At 43.0% G+C, this 23,393-nt stretch overlaps 1 protein-coding gene across 1 annotated transcript in view; it reads left to right on the forward strand.

Moving 5' to 3' along the window:
• The window catches only part of LOC126278767 (uncharacterized), a 779,239-nt gene that overhangs the window by 337,278 nt on the left and 418,568 nt on the right, over nucleotides 1–23,393 (forward strand). The gene's annotated exons all lie outside the window — the stretch shown is intronic.

Consider the following 23,393-nt stretch of genomic DNA (forward strand, 5'->3'; position numbering starts at 1 on the left):
TCGGATTATTGTTAATGGGAACCAAAGGAAGAGCACGATTTAGTGGGACATATTTGAACTACCTTCTTCTATCTGTTGGCAGTATGCTATTTGCCTCTAGCGTACATAATATCCAACAACCAATGAAACAACATAGAGCAGCTAGTATGAGAGTGGGCCAGAAAACTATAATAAGACTAAAATAATGAACAAGAAAACGGTCATTTAATATTGTACTGATATATCCAGGGGGTGAGTAGTTAGTGTAAGTGACAACAGTGACTGAATCGGAGAAAAAGAAATAAACCAGGAGTAAAGCGACCACGAGAGCGTTTGATAAAAGAAGCGTTGTTTTATAGACAAAGTTTGCGACATGTCTGGTAAGAAAACATTACAGTCAGCGCGTGTTACTAGTCAGATAAAGACGTCAGTGCGAGAGTCGTTCACAAACTGATGGTTACTCAGGGAGCAATGGAAAACGTACACTGTACACCCAAAACAGTATGACCAATGCTCACCGCAACTTTGGATACCGCCTGGTGGTTTTGCGGGCACGTGACACGGTAAGGGCAGTATGTAAGCGGGCAGAGACGGGTAGGGGTCACCCCACCAAAGATGTGGGCTGAAAATTGGGAAATCCATTGAGATGAGCGACTCTGACAAAAGGCAGATTATTATTATGCTGAGCCTGTGAACGAGTATCCCGAAAACGGTGAAGCTGCTCGAATGTTAACGTGCTACTGTCGTGAGCGTCTGTGGAAAGAGGCAGAAGAACAGTGAAACTACAATTAGGCGCTAAGTGGTTAGACGTCCGGAATTCTTCACAGAACGTGGTTTTTTTAAGCTTGACTGCTCAGTAAAGTAGGGTAGATGGTAATCTGCGGCACCTCTGCCGACAGAGCACAATGCTGGTGCACGCACAAGTGTTTTGTAGCACACTGTTCATTGTACATTTTTGAACATTGCAGCAGATGACTCCTACATGTTGACCGAACGACATCGACAGCTGCGACTGCAGTGGGCACGGTACCGTGGGGGTTCGCCGTCTATCATTGGAAACGCGTCGGCTCTTCGGATATATCATGTTTCTTCCTACACCAGGTCGATGGTAGTCTCGACAAACGGCGTTGGTGTGGCGATTGCTCACTCTAACCTTGTATACCAGAAACACAACCAGTTTGTAGTTGCCGCACTTCTTTATTGATTACACATACAAATGAATTCATCAGCAGTAATCATCAGTTAACAACATTTAGATATAAAGGCCCTATCCACAATTAGTATTTATAAGAAAGCTTAGTCCACTCACTGCTCGTTTCGTTTGTTGGACTCCACCCGTAAATTAATTTGTAATTATTTCACTCTTATGTTCCCCTCAATTTCTTCCTTGTTTCTGTTATTATAACAATGTTTACATTTCTGTGTTTCAAGTTTTCTATCGCATAACCTCCACCCTCAGGGACTAAACCTCCACCCTGAGGGACTAGGATTTAAAACAGAGTACCTTCTCCTAGGTAGAATACCGACAAGGGCTTAAGAGATCTTTTCTTATCTGTTATTTATACCTCAGCAGAGAGAGTTGCTGCTTCCGCAGTTCGAGCCATTGTAAGGAGCGCCTGGTCCCACATTGCCTCGTCGACTGTTGGGGTCTTCGCATGGGCAAGGGACATTCACAAATTACTATCACTAGGCCAAGTGAATCAAGGCTTTTTACAGAGGTGATACTGCTCCGCCTCCTCCTCCTCTTTTCTCTTTTGGGCTTGGGACTGTCTGTGTTGGAGTTACTTTCTGTTGTACGAAGGGAAACGAGTGGCAAGTCGAAAGGCTTCCGCTGTCGGTAAGGGATTCGCACTTAGCACCGTTGACAGTGCAGTATAAGCGAATAGGATAGATCCTCCAACAGTAGAAACTATTTATTGCCAGGGTCATTGACAATTATCGAGATTCATTTTCTCTATACTTTTCAAAACGTATGTACATTTACGTCTTGTATAATTGTTTCCATCATCTCCGACAAGTTCATTCCTGTGCGAGCCGTCTTAGAGGAACGATACCACCACATTCCAAGAGCCGGTAAATGGTTTCTCGAGGGAGCAACTGAGGATCGGAACTCTTATCTTAAAATGCTATCCCATGACGCCATATAACGTGGAACTTATATGGGCCTAAATCTGCCACTATCCTATGCCTTCGGATGCAAAAGTGAGTTTTGGCGATAGCGGACCGCAGTCGTAATTTAGTGCTGATTGTTGGATGAATACTCTCTAATCACGAGATAATGTGAAGAAAGCTTCAGAGGTAGTCCCAGAAATGCACAATACAAGCGTTCACAAGGGCTTATTAGAAGGAACGTCCAAGTAATGACGATGTAGTTAGTGGCGAGGTGGCTTAGAGAAGAGAACGCTGTATGAGAATAACCACTTGCAACGTGCAACGTAAATTACTTGAAATACTTGGGATGTATACAATTGCTGTAAGAAAACAATACTGACACACATTGATGGACACTGGGCCATGTCTTGAGGAAATCATTTACTGTAATCGTCATCCAGCTACGCTATATAACATCAAATGTATCTGGGTCGACACCTTCCTGCATCCCCCTCGCCTCCCCCCTCCCCCTCCCTTTGGGTGGCAGTCATTAGCTTGCTCGTTGATGGATCGTAAGAAGTGTTGTTGTAACACGGCCTTGGATAAGGTCGACCCCTTATAACGATCTTGATGTTGTCACGCTCACGTTTGCTGCCGGAGGAACAGCCTAGTTTCAGGCGTTGGCCGCTATAATTTCGACTCTCGGCTGCGTCGTCGCGTGAGATTCGGAGATGGGTTCGTAAGCAAGGAAGAAAGACTGCGTTTAACGTCCCGCCGACATCGAGGTCATGTGGGTGTGTCTTCTCAGTTTATTACTCGCTCCACCCTCCTCAACTTCTAGAAATAGTCTATATTGTTCTGTGACTCCGTGTATAGAAATATACTCAACAAGCCGAGAGACCATGCTCGAATGACTTCCAACGGTTCTCCATTGCTTACCGTCGATGTACCATTTTGTGCATATGCCCTTTCTCTACCCTCCTCCTTAACTGTTGTCGCTAACACAGGCTTCTGCTACGGCTCTCGACTTTGAGGTAGGCTGGTTGTAAAATTTTCAGTGTCAGTATTCGACGGCAAGGAGAGTGAAGGTAGCGGCGTAGAGTTCCTGATCATCAGTATTTGCACTAATTTCCTGGATTAAAGTCCATCCTCGCTGCAGTGTCACATGAAGTGAGGGCAAGTTGATAGTCATCCATCCGTCGGATGGGAACGTTAAGCTCGGCGGTCCCCTTAGTTCGAGAGGACTGGGCTATGTGCTGGTTTTGGGTTTCAGCTTCTCCCTTTCCCTGATCCATAACAACAGAAAGCTACACTGTACAGGTACTCATCACTGTATATATGAAGACAGTAACTGTTCTCGAAAGAACAGATACCATTGATGACCGTGCAACTTCTCTAGAATAAATGATATCAACAACTTGACTGGAATAATCTCTTTAAAATTCTGAAGGTAGCAGGGGTAAAATACAGGGAGCGAAAGCCTATTTACAATTTGTACAGAAACCAGATGGCAGTTATAAGAGTCGAGGGACATAAAAAAGGAAGGAGTAGTTGGGAAGGGAGTGAGACAGGGTAGTAGCCTCTCCCCAATGTTATTCGGTCTGTATATTGAGCAAGCAGTAAAGGAAACAAAAGAAAAATTTGGAGTATGTAATAAAATCCATGGAGAAGAAATAAAAACTTTAAGGTTCGCCTATGACATTGTAATACTGTCAGAGACAGCAAAGGACTTGGAAGAGCAGCTGAACGGAATGGACAGTGTCTTGAAAGGAGGATATACGATGAACATCAACAAAAGCAAAACGAGGATAATGGAATGTGATAATGGAAGGTGGTGCTGAGGGAATTAGATTAGGAAATGAGACACTTAAAGTAGTAAAGGAGTTTTGCTATTTGGGGTGAAAAATAACCGATGATGGTCGAAGTAGAGAGGATATAAAATGTAGACTGGCAATGGCAGGGAAAGCGTTTTTGAGGAAGAGATATATGTTAACATCGAGTATGGATTTAAGTATCAGGAAGTCGTTTCTGAAATTATTTGTATGGAGTGTAGCTATGTATGGAAGTGAAACATGGACGATAAATAGTTTGGACTAGAAGAGAATAGAAGCTTTCGAAATGCGGTGCTACAGAAGAATGCTGAAGATTAGATGGGTAGATCACATAACTAATGAGGAGGTAGTGAATAGAATTGGGGAGGAGTTTCTGGCACAACTTGACTAGAAGAAGGGATCGGTTGGTAGGACATGTTCTGAGGCATCAAGGGATCACCAGTTTAGTATTGGAGGGCAGAGTGGAGGATAAAAAGCGTAGAGGGAGACCAAGAGATGAATACACTAAGCAGACTCAGAAGGATGTAGGCTGCAGTACGCAATGGGAGATGAAGCAGTTTGCACGGGATAAAGTAGCATGGAGAGCTGCATCAAACCAGTCTCAGGACTGAAGACCACAATAACAACATATCAACAACACCTGTCGGCAGCTGAAGGTTTTAGTTAATTATCATTTATTCTAGAGAAGCAGCACGGTCATCAATGGTATCAGTTCTTTCGAGAACAGTTACTATGTTCATATATGTAGTCAAAGGCTACCCAGACATTGACATTCGACTGTGTGAATGGGCACAAGTTGTCCGAACTCTTACGGGAATCGTCACCTTAGTATGAGAAAGTAATGAGTGGATGGGCAAATATCTATTAGATACACTACGTATGTAGATTATGGACAATTGGGAATGTGGGTCTCACGGGAAGCGTGCAAGGGATAAGTCCCTGCAGTCGCGGTATTTGTCTGTGTACTCCGTGGCTCAGATGGACAGAACATGTGCAATGTAAGCAGGAGATCCCGGGTTCGAGTCCCGGTCGAGGCACACATTTTCAGCTTTCCCCATCGAGGTATATGAATAACACCTGTCGGCAGCTGAGGGTTTCAGTTAATTATTATTCATCAGTGTCATTCACACGACACAGATACGCACTTGACACTTCCTAATAGGCCGCGTGAACTAGGCCCTTGCCCAGGACGACGTCGTAAGATTCTTGCATCTGTTGCCCCACATTCATTTCCTAAGTTCTAACTACTGTCTTTCTCTTAATTCTTTTAAAACTGGCCAAGTGAGTACTCCTTGCTAAAGTAGTAACATCTCTGAGAGAATGCATACAGCCAACGCTGCTCTAGAAAGTCGAAAGTTCACTATAGGCACCGAACTAGAGTTTCACAGCAAATTGTACTAGGCAACTAAACTTGTTACAAAAATTCAACACAGTAAAAATCTCGATGATAAGTAATCTGGTTTACTTGGCACAGATACTTCCAGCGCCTGTTGCCATAGTTGACAACGTCCAACGAGCTCTCTGCTGGTTTATCATGAGGGGAAATATTACTGAATGCCTTGATACTATCAGCCACGAGAGGTAGTCTGAACCTCACGGACTCAAGACAAAAATGTTAACTTCTCCTGCTAAACTCATTGGAAACGGGAACCGCAGTATTGCAATGACCCTGATCAACAGATGCAGCCAGCACGAATGGAGCTGCTACTCACCACGCAACAACAACAATACAAAATATTTTTATTAAGTTTAAGTACAGTATGATTACACGTATTTATGGAAACAACAATCAAGAAGCTTTGTGTGCCATGATGACAAATTTTCGATGTGTGAACCGTTAATTACAAGGCACACGTCAAGACTGTAGCACAATAATGTCCACATCCGCCCTAAAGTGCCCACATCCGTTTCAGTTACAGTTGCCCTTGTACGCGCTCGTAAATCAAAGGTGGTGCGGGGAAGTGAAGGTGTGAAAACAATGTCTTTGATGTGACCCGTCAGGTCGGAAGAACATGGGGCGCACGCCAGCACCTGGAGATTGCCAACTGATTCAAAATCAATCGATTATCGTATTAGCTCAGACTGCAAGATCTCACGAGCATCGTCATAGAAGTGTAGTGGAGTGTCATCCTCTTGAACTATGAAGTTGTCACTGTCCTCTTGTAATTGCGGCATGAACTACACAAAATGCCTTCTCCGTCCGTCTGGCAGTTATGTTGCTGGAGATCACTGTGAAAGCTCCGTCTTTAACACTCAACCTGGTAGGGAAACTTAACTAAAACTAAACATGACGAAAATATAAAAAGTTTAAAACAGATTATAGGTAGCTAGGCTAAATGGAATATTAAACCGCTGCATGGACCTCCAGCCAAGAATCCTTCCCTGTAGATTTAGAAGTTAGGATGAGCGAATAAATCGCGGCCCAGATAGTAAACATCGAAAGTCGCCCAACAGAAACGAATTCAAGTGGGAAACTGGTGGAAGATAACTTGGAGGAAACTGACGAATTGCTTTAGCATCACAAATGATCTTCCTTTCTTAAGGCATGTCCAACTAGTCGAAAACACACCACCACCAAGATAAGATCGCGAACAATGAATTATTACACAAAACGTTACAAAGCACGGTCTGGTCCCCCTAAGGCAGTGGATCCCAACGTTTCTGAGACCATTTCCGCTAAGTGCAGAGAGGTATTAGCTAATTCCTTCCACCCAACCCCCCCCCCCCCCCCCCACACACACACACAATCACCCCGCCATCATCAGTAGTATTGCTTAACTGAACTTTAGAATGAATTATAGTTTTCTTTTTATTTGAACTCTTTTATTTGTTCAAGGATATATAATAGTTAGTTATTCGTTTTCCTATATGTTTTATTAAACACCGAACTACTTGGTCAACAATACAGTTGGTACTGCTTATTTCTAAGAACCGTTTCTACGATGATTAAGTAATTCTCAGTCCATCGCAAGTGTTACCTACAACTCCCCCTCAAAAAACAAAGCCACCAACACTTGCTGCCATTTCTGGTTTATTACAGGCACTGCTTACAACTCGCAGAAGGCATTTTCAGGAATATTTAAGCACATGCAACGTATATGTCTCAGTTTTACTATCACAGACGCGTTGTACAAAATATATCTGTAGTATTGATGGACTATGTGAGGAAGTCAACGTTTCTTCATTCGTTTCACAAGCTGTAAGGTTTCATCACACTGTGTTTTGCATTATTGTTGGTATCAAGAAAAGTAATTATTGTCAATTTATGGAGTATTACAGTCTTAAGAAATACTGACAATAGTAATACCTATAAAAAATTCACTCCTTGGAAAATAATTACATGGGGTAGTTATTCCCAGATTGGAAACCACTGTTCTAACATAAAAACTCTGTAAAGATGTCGGAATACGCTCATGTAGAGAGGAAAATTAAGGAAATCCCTTCGTATAAGGACGAATTATTATTATTCTCCCCGATTCCTTGCAGACACACTTGAGAAAAATGCATGTCTCCTACCTACCGTCCACTATTTCAAACACTGGTGGCAGGATGAGGAAATTCACAGTCTGGCGATGAACGGACCACCAGTGATACCTTGGCTGAATCCTAAGTTATTATGATACGTAAGAATGATCCCAACCGTCTCTACTTGACCTAATGAAGTAACGGCCCCGTACTCGCTTCTCACGTTTGCCGAAGCAGTGCCACAACTGACATCCTTAGGAGTAGAGGAAAACAAAATGTACTGTCCTTCCGATCGTAATTTAGCATTCTCTTCTAAAACTATGCGTTACTCTCTCATCTCTCTCCAGTACTGTCTCACATACGAAGAGCGAGGGTAAAACCTCATTAAATTTTAAAATTCCAATTTTCTTAAGGATTACAACTTTGTGTCCCAGTGTCTCCTTTTCTACCCATGGCAGCCTGCTTCGAAACGGTGCTCAGCAGCAGGTAGAGGACGAGGAGACAGCCGTTGGATTTAGGCGCTCCAGTCATGGGCCACTCTTAATCTGTTCCTTTTCTGTTCTGAACTTCTGTGTCGTATTTAAAACGGCCTCTCTATCGAATAGTGGGCTGAGATTTTCGTTAGAATTTAAACGCGCCAATCGTACTCCCTTTTTCAGTTCCGCGTTTTGAGGCCTGTTTCACGCAACAACGTGTTACTCACTTCCAAAGTAACTTTCACTTCAGGTGATCGCAACAGATTTGGCATCTTCCTCGCGCAAGGCATATCTTTGTCGCACTCAAAGCAACGTAGCTCCTCCTGGTTGGGGCAGGTTTCGTCCATATTTGGGAACCAAACCGACGTTCCCACCCGCACTAGATCTTTTTTTCTTCTGACACGATGATATTATAATTTCAAATTAGCTACACAATCACCCAACTGCAGTCGCAAGTGGAATAAGGAAAGCAGGAATTTAACTGAAAAGAAACACTTAACAATTCGTCCATCCAGCAGCCTTTAGAGCAGTTTTGCGAAACTGAATTTAGCCTGGCAGACTCTAAACCGCGACACCGGCATGACGGGCAGATGACACATTTGATTGTCATCGAAACTCGCCAAGAGCTGTGTAATTGAGAACTTATTTTATTCTATTTTATTTTATTTTCTTTTGACTAACTATGCCTTCTTCAGGCCACATATGAATCTCTCAGAAATAAACTATATTGTCAAACAGCACCATATATTCCTGGATGTCGTGAATTCAATCCGTATCTCAAGTGCTTCACTCGAAGACTTGACTGAAATCAAGTCTTTTGGGAAATAGTTTGAATTCACGACATTGAGGAATATATGCACTGTATGGAAATATCGTTTATTTTTGGGAGATGCATATGGGGCCTCAATAAAGCATACTGGAATGGAATGGTTCAAATGGTTCTGAGCACTATGGGACTTAACTTCTGAGGTCATCAGTCCCCTAGAAGTTATCTCGAAATGACCTCGGTGAAAAACATCAAGAACTTGGAGCTAAAACAGGGGCTTACCGACGATTGCTCTTCCCACGCGCCGTTCGAGAGTGTAACGGGGCACGGAGTATCAGTTAATGGTACCATAAGTACCCTGCACCATACACCATTAGTTTGCTTGCGGAGTATTGATACAGATGTAGATCACGTAATTTTAAAGATTTATGAAACTTTCTCTCGCTGACACTAAGACTGTTGATGTTTATAAAAATATCGGGAACCCGATACATCGATATTTAAAAAATATATTATTATAGCGTCTCGATACAGTGAAAGATAATCCATATATCGATATATCGACAGAATAGTATCGACTTATCGGCATGAAACAATATCGGTTACACATTGTGACTATACTGTCGGTTTTAGAGCTGGGTATTTAAGTATTGATTTATTATTAGATACACATTCTGCACATCAACAAACTAGCAGCCTATCCCCCTCAGAGCAAGAATGGAAAGGGAAACGATGCAGATTCAAGCTTGGCGATAATCACTTTGCTACCAATGATAACTGCATGTAAGTGGTACAATAAGAGCTGTCTGATGACTCGGACGTTAGGTTTCGTCACATATCGAATTTGTCCGGAGCACTTTATGTCGACCTTCCTGTTAATTCATTTTTATGCCGATGCCAGAGACGTAGCAGCTTCAGTGTCGAAATTGCGTGGTAAAGTTAAACGTTGCAATTTCTGTTGCTAGCGATAAGCTCATATGTCTCCGCCAGCCGCAAAGACATATTTGGTCATTTAGACTGTTGTTCATCATTTCCAGCAACTGTTTATGAAGAACGCCGATGTGAAGAAACAGCACACCAGTTGCATTGTATTGTGCCACCTATTCTTGCTTCACACAGTCAAAGAGAAAGATTGAACGTGATGAAAGCTCAAAACATAGTAAGACACCTTCGCAGAGTGAAAGTAAAATTATGTTACACTACCATTTCAAAAGAGCAACTTCAAATATTTACCGAAAATTGTGAAAAATTCTAGAATAAAATATTACCCCCTCCCTCAAAATGATGTAAGGAAAAAAGTTAAATACTGGTTTTATTTTCGCTGTTGATGTAGTAAAACTATCGCTTCAGACATGGCGTTTGACTTTATTACTTACTTACTACTAATTCTATACTTAACACATTTTGCAGGAGTATCGACATCTAGCATAAAAAGTGACTGCAAAATAATATCATTGTGCAATCCCTAACTGAGGACATGTGACATTATAAACACTGAGATGTGTGAGAAAACCACATTATCTTAGAACGGAAGGGAATTTATCTCGACTATATTCACCCAGTGTTTGATAATTAATGAGCGTACTTAGTGACTTAAGTAAACTTTAGACTTAATTTATAATATTTTCTAAACATTCTCTGACTTACATCTTTAACTCAAATATTTACCAAATGAACTCATTTGCTAAGTACTCAGATGTTAGAGGTTGTTTTATACAGGGTGATACAAAAAAGTACGGCCAAACTTTCAGGAAACATTCCTCACACACAAATAAAGAAAAGGTGTTATGTGGACATGTTCCGGAAACGCTTAATTTCCATGTTACAGCTCATTTTAGTTTCGTCAGTATGTACTGTACTTCCTCGATTCACCTCCAGTTGGCCCAATTGAAGGAAGGTAATGTTGACTTCGGTGCTTGTGCTGACATGCGACTCATTGCTCAACAGTACTAGCATCAAGTACACCAGTACGTAGCATCAACAGGTTAGTGTTCACTACGAACGTGGTTTTGCAGTCAGTGCAATGTTTACAAATGCGGAGTTGGCAGATGCCCATTTGACGTATGTATTAGCACGGGGCAATAGCCGTCGCGCGGTACGTCTTTATCGAGACAGATTTCCAGAACGAAGGTGTCCCGACAGGAAGACGTTCGAAGCAATTGATCGGCGTCTCAGGTAGTACAGAACATTCCAGCCTATGACCCGCGACTGGGGAAGACCTAGAACGACGAGGACACCTGCAATGGTCGAGGCAATTCTTCGTGCAGTTGACGATAACCCTAATGTCAGAGCAGTTGCTGCTGTACAAGGTAACGTTGACCACGCCATGTATGGAGAGTGCTACGGGAGAACCAGTTGTTTCCGTACCATGTACACCGTGTGCAGGCACTATCAGCCGCTGATTGGCCTCCACGGGTACACTTCTGCGAATGGTTCATCCAACAATATGTCAATCCTCATTTCAGTGCAAATGTGCTCTTTACGGATGAGGCTTCATTCCAACGTGATCAAATTGCCAGTTTTCACAATCAACGTGTGTGGGCTGACGAGAATCCTCACGCAATTGTGCAATCACGTCATCAACACAGATTTCTGTGAACGTTTGGGCAGGCATTGTTGGTGATGTCTTGATTGGGCCCCATGTTCTTCCAACTACGGTCAGTGGAGCACGTTATCATGATTTCATACGGGATACTCTACCTGTGCTGCTAGAACATGTGCCTTTACAAGTACGACACAATATGTGGTTCATGCATGATGGAGCTCCTGCACATTTCAGTCGAAGTGTTCGTACACTTCTCAACAACAGATTCGGTGACCGATAGATATGCAGAGGCGGACCAATTCCATGGTCTCCACGCTCTCCTGACCTCAACGCTCTTGACTTTCATTAATGGCGGCATTTGAAAGCTCTTGTCTACGCAACCCCGGTACCAAATGTAGAGACTCTTCGTGCTCGTATTGTGGACGGCTGTGATACAATATGCCATTCTCCAGTGCAGCATCAGCGCATCAGGGATTCCATGCGACGGAAGGTGGATGCATGTATCCTCACTAACGGGGGACATTTTGAACATTTCCTGTAACAAAGTGTTTGAAGTCACGCTGGTACTTTCTGTTGCTGTGTGTTTCCATTCCATGATTAATATGTTTTGAAGAGAAGTAATAAAATGAGCTCTAAAATGGAAAGTAAGCGTTTCCTGTCACATGTCCACATAACATATTTTCTTTCTTTGTGTGTGAGGAATGTTTCCTGAAAGTTTGGCCGTACCTTTTTGTAACACCCTGTTTAGGGTAGTTCGATTCTTTAAGGGATTATCTCAGGTGTAGGTTTTAAAGCAGATTACGTATCAATAGAAAGGAAATTTTAGTATCTATTTTTAAAGTAATCGTGTTTTTTTGTTTTAGTTCTTTGCCAGTGATACAATACTGATTACACTAGTTATTCATCTCATATTGAGCTACGTACAGACTTAGTGCGATAGGGGACAAGCACTATTTTGAAGTGCTAATGAAGCTGAAATCTTCAGAGTGAGATGATGGCAGATAGGAAGGTAAAATTATTCTTTACTGTGAACAACTTTAGCAATCATTTAAATTGCCAGCACACAGAGATGGAAATTTATTTCTCTCATACCTTGTGTGTCACACACAAAGGGAATACGACTCCCAGTTTTGCAGCCCGGGCTTCACTGGAGTAGGCCAGTTGGTATGCACAGCGCCGCGTACGTTTTCCAATGGAATTTGAAAATTCCGCAAATCGAATTTCATTCCGGCGAATGCCGTGTCACAAAACGGAGAACTACCTACGTATTTCTCATTGTGAAATTGAAAGCTCACTGAGTTAGCTGCAAAACAAATAAAATTATTCTGCTACTGAAACTTAATTCTTTTTGTTTCATAACAAATATTTATTGAGTGTATTCTGCGGGTTACATTCCATAGCTCACACTGCATCTGGTCACAGGATAGACAAAACTCAATGTTTTGTACGAGCGAGACACCAGAGGCACATCTCCTTTATTTTTCGCCAACAGACTAGAAAAAGAGCTGGTGGAAAGAATCTTACGTCAGACGCCGTCTGCAAGATGAAAGATCTCCATCTGTTCCTAATTTCGAGATGAACATCTTCCTGCATTGGCCTCTTTTTCCTGTTCCACCTCTTGCCTCTTCCGGCTGTATCCGCCTGCTTTCTGTATCTGTCTCCACTCTCTCCCTCTACGCTGCGTATAATTATGAGCGAATATGTCGTCTATATGAAATCCTTCTCTGTAGCATCCGGCACATGACGTTTCAGACAATACATGAATGGCATGCTGAAATTTCCTTAAAGGGTAACATTTATTGTTTCTAACCAGATTCTGTTTACTGAGCGCACACACACACACACACACACACACACACACACACACACACACACACTGTATAATTGCATTGTGCTCCCTGCCGCCGTTGGATAAGCAGCTGCTGCAGCAAGTCGTATAATCCTAGCTTACTTATTTGTTAGATAGTTTAATTAATTTCTTTGCGTGCTTTTGGGTACTTGCATTGTTTAATGCATATATTTCGGGCGTATTATAGTATTTGAGGGTTGTAGCATCGCGCCTTAGTACCTGAATAGTGTAAATTCGCGTGGTCGTCTGTCTTCTGTTTTTGTTTTGAACAGCTAGTGTCGGTTGGTCACAGCCATTGTGCTCCCTGCCGCCGTTGGATAAGCAGCTGCAGCAGCAAGTCGTATAACCTTAGCTTACTTCCAGAATGAGATTTTCACTCTGCAGCGGAGTGTGCGCTGATATGAAACTTCCTGGCAGATTAAAACTGTGTGCCCGACCGAGACTCGAACTCGGGACCTTTGCCTTTCGCGGGCAAGTGCTCTACCAACTGAGCTACCGAAGCACGACTCACGTCCGGTACTGTCTCTGGCTGAGCCAGATGCAGCTGCCTGCCCTGTTTCAGAGGATCATTCTCAGCCTTCAAGGTCCGGGCAATCGCAGAGGGTGGGCTTACTGGTAGTTGAGAGCTCCAATGTTAGGCGCGTAATGGGGCCCCTTAGGGATACGGCGGCTAAGGAGGGGAAGAAATCCAGTGTGCACTCCGTGTGCATTCCGGGAGGAGTCATTCCTGATGTGGAAAGGGTCCTTACGGATGCCATGAAGAGCACAGGGTGCAGCCAGCTGCAGGTGGTGGCACATGTCGGCACTAATGACGTGTGTCGCTTTGGATCTGAGGAAATTCTCTCTGGATTCCAGCGGCTATCTGATTTGGTGAAGGCTGCCGGTCTTGCTTACGAGATGAAGGCAGAGCTCACCATCTGCAGCATCGTTGACAGAACCGACTGCGGACCTTTGGTGCAGAGCCGGGTGGAGGGTCTGAATCAGAGGCTCAGACGGTTTTGCGACCGTATTGGCTGCGGATTCCTTGACTTGCGCCATTGGGTGGTGGGGTTTCGGCTTCCGCTGAATAGGTCAGGAGTTCACTACACTCAGCTGGCGGCTACACGGGTAGCGGAGGCTGTGTGGAGTGGACTGGGCGGTTTTTTAGGTTAGAAGGCCTCGGGAAAGTGCGGGATGGGCTGCAATGTCAAAGGGTGCTTGGCAGTTACAGGACGTGCTTGGATCAAGGAACAGTCGGAATTGTAGTTTTAAATTGTTGTAGTTGCGCTGGAAAAGTCCCTGAGCTTCAAGCGCTAATAGAAAGCACAGAAGCTGATATCGTTATAGGTACAGAAAGCTGGCTAAAACCTGAAATAAGTTCTGCAGAAATTTTTACGAAGTCTCAGACGGTGTTCAGGAAAGATAGATTAGGCAGAATTGGTGGTGGAGTGTTTGTGTCTGTCAGTAGTGGTTTATCTTGTAGTGAAGTCGAAGTAGATACTCCGTGCGAATTGGTATGGGTGGAGGTTATACTTAACAGCCGAATTAAGTTAATAATTGGCTCCTTCTACCGACCCCCAGACTCCGATGATACAGTTGCGGAACAGTTCAGAGAAAGTTTGAGTCTCGTAACAAATAAATACCCCACTCATACGGTTATAGTTGGTGGGGACCTACCCTCGGTATGTTGGCAAAAATACTTGTTCAAAACCGGTGGTAGGCAGAAAACGTCTTCCGAGATTGTCCTCAATGCTTTCTCCGAAGATTATTTCGAGCAGTTAGTCCACGAACCCACGCGAATTGTAAGTGGTTGCGAAAACACACTTGACTTCTTAGCCACAAACAATCCAGAGCTGATAGAGAGCATCATGACTGATACAGGGATTAGTGATCACAAGGTCGTTGTAGCTAGGCTCAATACCATTTCTTCCAAATCCATCAGAAACAAACGCAAAATAGTTTTATTTAAAAAAGCGGATAAAGTGTCACTAGAAGCCTTCCTAAAGGACAGTTTCCATTCCTTCCGAACTGACTATGCGAATGTATACGAGATGTGGCTCAAATTCAAAGATATAGTAGCAACAGCAACTGAGATATTCATACCTCATAAATTGGTAAGAGATGGAACGGATCCCCCGTGGTACACAAAAAAGGTCCGAACGCTGTTGCAGAGGCAACGGAAAAAGCATGCGAAGTTCAGAAGAACGCGAAATCCCGAAGATGGGCTAAAATTTACAGACGCGCGAAATTTGGCACGTACTTCGATGCGAGATGCCTTTAACAGGTTCCACAAAGAAACATTGTCTCGAAATTTGGTAGAAAATCCGAAGAAGTTCTGGTCGTATGTAAAGTACGCAAGGGGCAAGACGCAGTCAATACCTTCCCTGCGCAGTGCCGATGGTACTGTTATCGACGACTGTGCCGCTAAAGCGGAGTTATTGAACGCAGTTTTCCGAAATTCCTTCACGAGGGAAGACGAATGGAATATTCCAGAATTTGAAACACGAACATCTGCTAGCATGAGTTTCTTAGAAGTAGATACCTCAGGGGTTGCGAAGCAACTCAAATCGCTTGATACGGGCAAGTCTTCAGGTCCAGATTGTATACCGATTAGGTTCCTTTCAGATTACGCTGATACTATAGCTCCCTACTTAGCACTCATATACAACCGCTCGCTCACCGACAGATCTGTACCTACAGATTGGAAAATTGCGCAGGTCGCACCAGTGTTCAAGAAGGGTAGTAGGAGTAATCCATTTAACTACATACCTATATCATTGACGTCGGTTTACAGTAGGGTTTTGGAGCATATACTGTATTCAGACATTATGAATCACCTCGAAGGGAACGATCTATTGACACGTAATCAGCATGGCTTCAGAAAACATCGCTCTTGTGCAACGCAGCTAGCTCTTTATTCGCACGAAGTAATGGCCGCTATCGACAGGGGATATCAAGTTGATTCCGTATTTCTAGATTTCCGGAAAGCTTTTGACACCGTTCCTCACAAGCGACTTCTAATCAAGCTGCGGAGCTATAGGGTATCGTCTCAGTTGTGCGACTGGATTCGTGATTTCCTGTCAGGAAGGTCGCAGTTCGTAGTAATAGACGGCAAATCATCGAGTAAAACTGAAGTGATATCAGGTGTTCCCCAGGGAAGCGTCCTGGGACCTCTGCTGTTCCTGATCTATATGAATGACCTGGGTGACAATCTGAGCAGTTCTCTTAGATTGTTCGCAGATGATGCTGTAATTTACCGTCTAGTAAGGTCATCCGAAGACCAGTATCAGTTGCAAAGCGATTTAGAAAAGATTGCTGTATGGTGTGTCAGGTAGCAGTTGACGATAAATAACGAAAAGTGTGAGATGATCCACATGAGTTCCAAAAGAAATCCGTTGGAATTCGATTACTCGATAAATAGTACAATTCTCAAGGCTGTCAATTCAACTAAGTACCTGGGTGTTAAAATTACGAACAACTTCAGTTGGAAGGACCACATAGATAATATTGTCGGGAAGGCGAGCAAAAGGTTGCGTTTCATTGGCAGGACACTTAGAAGATGCAACAAGTCCACTAAAGAGACAGCTTATACTACAGTCGTTCGTTCTCTGTTAGAATATTGCTGCGCGGTGTGGGATCCTTACCAGGTGGGATTGACGGAGGACATCGAAAGGGTGCAAAAAAGGGCAGCTCGTTTTGTATTATCACGTTATAGGGGAGAGAGTGTGGCAGATATGATACACGAGATGGGATGGAAGTCATTACAGCATAGACGTTTTTCGTCGCGGCGAGACCTTTTTATGAAATTTCAGTCACCAACTTTCTCTTCCGATTGCGAAAATATTTTGTTGAGCCCAACCTACATAGGTAGGAATGATCATCAAAATAAAATAAGAGAAATCAGAGCTCGAACAGAAAGGTTTAGGTGTTCGTTTTTCCCGCTCGCTGTTCGGGAGTGGAATAGTAGAGGGATAGTATGATTGTGGTTCGATGGACCCTCTGCCAAGCACTTAAATGTGATTTGCAGAGTAGTCATGTAGATGTAGATGTATAATCCTTCCTTGTATTTAGCCACTAAATTCTGACATATGGCTAAATAGTTACACCTGTAGTTTAAATTATTAGAGTTGTTGTTGTTGTGGTCTTCAGTCCTGAGACTGGTTTGATGTAGCTCTCCATGCTACTCTATCCTGTGCAAGCTTCTTCATCTTCCAGTACATACTACAACCTACAGCCTTCTGATTCTGCTTAGTGTATTCATCTCTTGGTCTCCCTCTACGATTTTTACCCTCCACGCTGCCCTCCAATACCAAATTGGTGATCCCTTGATGCCTCAACACATGTCCTACCAACCGATCCCTTCTTCTCGTCATGTTTTCATAAAATGGAGCATATGTCTGTACCTCCGCACTATAAGTTCACTATCGAATTGGAAAATATTAGTAACAAAAATGATATATCTGAGTGAAATAATGCTTACAGCACCCATCATGCACATCATGCACTTTATAATATACAAATGATTAACCATCTTACTACCAATGGGACGTATGTGTACCACGATAGGTTATCAGAGACCCACTGGGAATTTGCTGCATGTTATTGCTGCATACAGTGTAAGGAAAGAAAAAAAAGACACACCAGGCAAATCGGTAGTTGTTATGTACATTTACAGACAGACAAATGCTTACAATTTCAGAAAATTTGGATGATTTGTTGAACAGAAAGAGCTTCTTAACGCGTTGTCCACTTCTGGCCTTATGCAAGCAGTTATTCAGCTTGACATTGATCGACAGAGTTGTTGGACGTCCTCCTGACGGATATTGTGCTAAATTCTACCCAGTTGGTGAGTGAGATGGTCAAAAACCTGAGCTTGTTGGAGGGCCCTGCTCATAACGCTCCAAACTGGGGAGAGATTCGGAGACCTTGCTGACCAAGGTAGGGGTTGGTAAGTACAAAGATAAGCAGGAGAAAGTCTCGGCGTGTGCGGGCAGAGATTATCTTGCTGAAAAGTAAGCCTAGCATGGTTTTCCACGAAGGGCATGAAAGTGGGGCGTAGAATATCGCTGAGTACCGCTGTGCTGCAAGGTTACCGTGATGACAACCAGAGGGTACCTGCTACGCAAAGATATGACACTCCAGACTATCACTCCTGTTCGTCAGGCCGTATGGAAGGCGAGAGTCAAACTGATATCCCACACCTATCTGGAGCGGCTCCAGACACGTTTTCGGCGTGGAATCTCATTGAGTAGAACTATCTATCAGTGATGAGTTCCACTTCAATTAAAGCCCCTTGACCAGCGACGACGTGCCTGGAAATGACCCAGACAGTGGCGGGACACCAACTTGAGTGTTCCCTGCCATAATGCCAGACAACCTGGAGTGAGAGTCCGGGGTGCCATTTCTTTTCCGTAACATGACTCTTCTGGTTGTCATCCAAGTTATGGGCTTACATTTCAACAAGATAATGCCTGCCCGCCCACGGCCAGAGTTTCTAAGTGCTTGTCCAACGCTAACCTGGTCTGAATGACACCGAACCTCTCCCCTGTTGAGAACCTCTGGAGCATTATGGACAGGGCCACTCGTATTTCGGGATTATGACGAGCTAACGCGCCAATTGCACAGAATTGTCACGATATCCTATAGGACATCCTGAAACAGGTCTATTGGGAGTTTGTTACTTGAATTTCTGGAATTTGAAAGTACTATGGATGTCTCAGACTCTAAGCGACAATTTTGCACCGCTTTTTATTCGCGCACAGTCTTTGGTCAGAGTAGCTGTGTCGCTAACAGATGTGTTTGTTTTTGTCATCGCTGCTGGGCAGCGAGGAGCACGGGAGTTCTGTCGTTAGAGCAGCAGTGACACAGACGCCGAGCAAAGGACTCGTGGGCCGGCCGTTGTGGCCGAGCGGTTCTGGGCGCTTCAGTCTGGTGGCAGGTTCAAATCCTGCCTCGGGCATGGGTGTGTGTGACGTCCTTAGGTTAATTAGGTTTAAGTAGTTCTAAGTTCTATGGGACTGATGACCTCGGATGATAAGCCCCATATTGCTCAGAGCCATTTGAACCAAAGGACTCGTGGGATTGTAGACATCAAGCTAAGTGCATCTGTGTTTAAGTAAAATAATTTGTATTTCAGTATTGTGAAACAGACGAGAAGTATTTGGCTAGTGATTGAATGAAAAAGAGTATGAAGAGGAGGGAAGTTAATATCATTTATTCAGTGACACTGCAGTCACGAGTGGTTAGAATCATTGTTGAATGAGACATCCATATCAAGGAAGCTTAGATTTTTCATTAAAATGGAGTAATTTTCATTGTAAGGTACTTTCCATGTTTATTAATGATTTGTCTAACATTTGAGAGAGTAAGAGTTTGTTGTCAGTGTTGGCCTTTGTCAGTGTTAATGACTATTGTAAAATGAATTTCTTATAATTTATAATATGTCAAATAGTTTAAAAACTGTTTGTTTAAGGAATATTTCGCCTAATAGCACTGCCCACAACCTGGGTCCAAGTCCGTTTTATTTAAAGGAGTGTCTCCCCCAATGATTTGTATAAAATAGTTTACTTGTGGTCTGGAGCATGGCATTAAGCTCTCAATAACTGTAATAAGAAATTTGCAGCTGGCGCACAGAGAGCAGCAAGCAACACATTCACAAGCAATTACGTTACGATGTGAGATATTTTCATTTCAGGATCAGTTTACTGCGAAAATTAGCAACGCACAGGGACCATTTCATGAACGGCTTTATTAGGGAGATTAATGCACAGGGACTACTTTGTTTAATTAAAAAGATTAATAGTTAAGTTCAGGATTTAAACAGTTTACACACTTTTTTTTAGAAAGATAACAAAACAGGACTAGAATCGTTTTATATTCTCGCAGGCAGATGTATTTGGTTTGTCTGTCAATTGGAAACGCGCAGTGACCCTCAGTCCAATAACAGGAAAGTTACTAACAACCATCCAAGCTTGTGCGAGTTTCATTTCAAATCAAACAAAAACGGTATTTTTAAAGTAAATTTCCAGCACAACACCCTTTTGCCAATACAAATAATTGCCTGCATAAAGGCCGAAGGTGGGCCTCTGCGTTATTGACGTGCTCATTTTGTGAAGGTTAAGCTTTTTCTCTTGAATCAGTTTTTCTGATATTGAAGAAATTTGATCGACTGTGCATGTACATTACATCTACCTAGTTCCGTCCCATTGTTAAAAGTAAGCTTGATAATTGCTTGGAGAATTCTTATAATTGCCCATGACACTTGTGGAATGTATTGTCTACAAGTATACGTGTTGATCCCCGTATTGAACTACCCCTGCCTGAAGAGAGGCAATCAAATAAACAGATTTGTAAAATGGACTACATACTCGCCTTCCGGGACAGTTCGTTTCAGCAAAATTGGACGTACTTACTGACGTTTTGCGCGTCATACACGGCGCCCTTAATGACCACGTGAGTTAAAAACTAGGATAAATGCTCTATTCGCTGACGTATGCCGGTTTTCTGTCTGTCTTCTAGTTTTTACGCTGTCGTCTTTGAAACCTCGAAGGTACTTGTGAATAGCGGTGTATTTTCCACCCCTCCCAACCTTAGAAAAAGAAATTGTGGGAAGTACTTTTTAATACTGTTATTTCTGACTCCAGCAGTAATTAAAATAAGTATACATTTATCACGTTCAATCCGAAGGAATGTGGGAATGAAAAGGTTAAGATAAGAGAACTGTAAATGGGAGAAACCGACATTTGGCTGCCCGTTATTCCCTATCAAACATGAAGTTCTCTTTCTTCGGAGATTTCAGCGTCTTGAGCTTTTATGGAACTCTGAGAGACATAGATACGAACATGAATGAATAATACCGCGTAATGTCTGCCGCGTTGCACTGGAATGGACGAGTAACCATGTGTTCAAAACCAGTCTTAGGTATTTGTTTCCTCACCAAATTATAATTCTGGCAAATAAAGTATTACCGCTCTGTGAAATATCATTTTCACTAGGAGGAGATTTTCGACGAGTTACGAAAGTTGCTGGCTGTCAAAACTGCAACGTTGTGAATATGACATGTTGCAAATGTCAAATGGAATCAAGTGCACTGAGGTGCCTGATCATGCAAACGATTAGCATTTCAACGCAACCTGGCAGAGTGGGTGCCTGTCGACAATCAACCATATAACGTACGTAGGGTCGAGAAATGGGCTTGTGTGCAGGAAGGCGAGTGTCTACAATGACAGTCTGACGACGTCTGTAGCCTCCCGCCCTGTCGGCATGATGACCGTTGTTTCGGCTTCCCCTGAAGCGGCAGCAGAGAGGCACAGAATAGTAATGCGCTCAGCGACAACAACGAGGTCGCACCCCATCGTCTTTTCACTCTATTCCCGATTCTGCATCAGCATCAGAATGGATGTAACGACGACGAACGTTACCATTTGTTATCCTGATACGCCCACAGTACTTGGCGTGACCGTGTCGGGTATTGTTGGGTACAATACATGCTAATCTTTCGTTCGCATAGCCGGTAATTAGGACATCAGCCTTTACATTTCTGGCTTGTAATGACCGTGGTCTCTTCCTCATCTCTGGCGTCTCCTTGACATTATCTTCCAATGAGATACTTCAAAGGTTAGATGTTGTACGTGCTTCCAACCTCAATACATTCAACTGCTCTAGCATAGAACTGAAGCAACATATCTGTCACCAACTCGATGCTCAGCAAGCCGTTGTTTACGCCCGAAGAACTATACAATCAACTCAATTTTTCTTGTCTGATGTCCTCCTTTTGTTTTGGACAGCCCATATGTTGCACAGACGACTTCAAATCCTAGAAGGGACTAAAGGAATAGGGATCCGAGGGAAGGCGATGTGAGTCTTCCGTGTCACCATGCCTCACTCCACTACCAGAAGGGCTGAGAGCAGAACGCCAGTTGCAGCTATCCGAGTTGCTGATTTTACTGCTGTTGGTCTAGCAACGTGTTTTTCACTACAAGTGGTTACAGGTCAGCTGATGTTACAACTCACTGTCACTGATTTACAAGAGACCCTGTGGTGAACGCCGTACAAATGGTTCAAATGGCTCTGAACACTATGGGCCTTAACATCTGAGGTCATCAGTCCGCTAGAACTACTTAAACCTAACAGACATAAGAACATCACACCCATCCATACCCGAGGTCGCGCGGTTCCAGATTGAAGCACCTGGAACCACTCGGACACACCAGCTGGCTGAACGAGCTGTAGTGTGATACAACGAGACAGGGGGGCAATTCTTGGTAATTTTAAACTAAGGACGATTTATCCCAATGTCTTCATTTTATGGCTGCTGATTCGTATGTTCAAATATGTGTGTGACAGCAAACTGAAAACACTAACTTAAATTAATAGCACAGAACCAATATTAAATAACAATACTGGACAAAAACAACAATGTCGGACGACATAACAAAGCTTGAACAAGTATCACTACGCACAGTGTTAAGAAACAACGCAATGACAGAGATACCGACCATCAATATTTTCACTGCGGCAAGGCGCAGAAGTCGATAACTATCGGTGTATAAGTAAACCGAAAGGTTCAGCATTAGCACTGAAGACGGTAGCTATGGCTAGCGACGAATTTTATAAGCTAAGTGGAAGTAATTTGAGTACCGACGAGTCGGGACAATGACAGTACTGGCATGGGTAGAGGATAACGATAAATCGTTATCTTGACATTCAAAGGGTTAATTATTGATGTTACTTAAATCATTGCCTTCCAGGCTGGAGCGATCTCATTTATAATATGCGTACTATGTCACATCATAGAATTCAGAAGGACTTACCACAATTCTGGCGCCCAATGGGGGCAAATGTAATTAATAATCTGCATGACCTTTTGCGAAAGAGATGGAAGAATTCTCAGTTCACTATATTATATAGGAGAAAACAATAATTTGTTTAACTCTACTAGGACTGTACGCTCTCGCAATACTTTCAGTAAACTACACATTGCGGCAGAACACCCCTACTCTCATATCTGGCACCGGAGTCGGTTGGGCATCTCTGCAAGAAAACTAACATGTAATGAAGTGCATTGCCCTTTTTTGGATGTCAGATAATGCAGTATGATCCGCTTTTGCGATTTATTTTTTAAAAATTGGTCCAGCAATGAAATTTTGGGGTTAGTGGAAAATACTAGTGATACAGAATATTTTAGCGAAAGTAGCAGTGGTTCAGAAAGTGACAGGGATATTTTTGCTGGTATCTTGATTGAAAGTGAATACAGAACGGAAAATATGCAGTACACTATAGTAATTGCATCAGAAACGCTACAGTCGCCACCACATCGATTTCACAAGGTGTGTGGTCCAACGTATATTCCACCAGTGAGATTTTCTGCAAGTGAACATTTTAATTTATTTTACACTGTGTAAGAGGTCCA

The sequence above is a fragment of the Schistocerca gregaria genome, chromosome 6 (genome assembly GCF_023897955.1).
Source record: "Schistocerca gregaria isolate iqSchGreg1 chromosome 6, iqSchGreg1.2, whole genome shotgun sequence".
NCBI classification, from domain to species: Eukaryota; Metazoa; Arthropoda; class Insecta; order Orthoptera; family Acrididae; genus Schistocerca; species Schistocerca gregaria.